Source organism: Aplysia californica, unplaced genomic scaffold (genome assembly GCF_000002075.1).
Source record: "Aplysia californica isolate F4 #8 unplaced genomic scaffold, AplCal3.0 scaffold00149, whole genome shotgun sequence".
NCBI lineage: Eukaryota > Metazoa > Mollusca > Gastropoda > Aplysiida > Aplysiidae > Aplysia > Aplysia californica.
Genome location: NW_004797419.1, coordinates 560,002 through 561,606, shown reverse-complemented (window position 1 = coordinate 561,606; position 1,605 = coordinate 560,002). Strand labels below are relative to the sequence as shown.

Genomic DNA, 1,605 nt, shown 5'->3' with positions numbered 1-1,605 from the left:
TATAATATAATTTGTGTCGGCATGTTGCTGACCCACCCTACTAAAAACCAACCCCCGGGTTCTCCCCCCATCTACCCGCCCCTACCCCTCTCCCTCCCCACCCAATCACACACATACCCACACCCCTCCGCAGGGGATACCACGGCTTCACCTTTGTAAGCTTACCAAAAATGCACGAGAGCTGTTTCCGTGCCTTCGGTACCACAGGGACGTTTACTTAATATTCACAACGCACGTGCTCACCATAGACCCATATCCCCACGAGGATTGGGCTGCTCGTTCACCCGCTAGCCACCACACCGACAATGATACATCAAGTATTCATGAGTTTTCTAATGCTTTCACCCTTTGAACCAAGAATACCATCACTGCTCTTTTAGTTTTCAACAGTTACTGAACAGTTAATAGCTCTTTAGGGAGACACGTATTTGCGTTATTTTGATTTTACTCATAATTTGATGTGTGTTTGTATGGCACTATTTAAAGAACAACTCTGCGATTCAAATCGTCTTCATCGGTAAGCTTAGATATAAATAGCAATGCATTTTACGCAAATGCAGATAACAGTTTGGAATACAACTGATTTGTGCGATGAGTTGCGAAATGATTCGACAGAAGCTTTCGAATTCGATTCTTACTACTTTTCCGATCTAGCGGCCATTTTGGTTCTAGCCCTTCGGTCTGAATTTTTTTCTGTGTGTTCAGTGTTCAGAAGAGAATATAATCACTTGCGTCTCATGTTTTGAAACGCTGAGCTGTATCTTCAAAATGGCCTATTTCGTGTTTATCGAAAAAACAACAACAATAACAACAAACAAACAAAAACCCAAATATTAAGGAAAAAACACACAGTAGGATATGAAAAAAGGAAGCGTGACTCCAATTATGAATACAATCCAACTTTATCTAACAACCGAAAGCAAAGACCTGTCCAAGAAAACGGATTGTATTAACAACCACTTCCCACTTCCTCTTTGAGGGTTTTTTTTTTCTCTATCATGGTCATGTACCACTGTTTTCTTGAATCACATGTCTAGGCTGATCACTGTTTTCCTGGACAATGGGTAGTCTTCTTGGACAGTTCCGACTATACACAGAACTAGAGATGCCTTGTCCCCCCCCCCCCCCCCATGTTTCAAACACAGAATGATGTCTGCCCCCTCTTTGAAACCTTTTCATTATTCGTTCTTTTGTAATTCCAACCTACTGGTTAGCTAACAAATATAGGACAACGAAAATACGGAAAGATTACTGCACCCAAACCCCTTCTTAGCAAAACAAAACAAAAATCTAGTCATTCATATTACACTTTTTTTAACGGTACTGGGTAGGCCTAATTATTCAACATAACATTTTTAAAAATGCTGGCCTCCTAACATTGATTAGAGCACATAAACATGATACATTTAAAAAATACCAGCTCAATGTCGTCAGAAAATGAACCCAAGATATCACATACAGTGGGTTTATGTTACTATATTATTATTTTTTTTGCACGAAACCAGCGTTTTTCATTCTACGAGTCATTGAATGTTTCGAGTATTCACAAGAAAATCCCTCATTGCAAGCTTATACAATTTCCTATGGTTATTTTTTTGGGGGAGG

The 1,605-nt window shown here is 39.8% G+C and overlaps 1 protein-coding gene across 6 annotated transcripts in view; it reads right to left on the bottom strand.

Annotated features, from left to right (window-relative positions):
* LOC101851800 (chitinase-like protein PB1E7.04c) overlaps nucleotides 1-1,605 on the bottom strand; it is a gene marked incomplete at its 5' end in the record, with an annotated part of 143,348 nt that overhangs the window by 133,002 nt on the left and 8,741 nt on the right.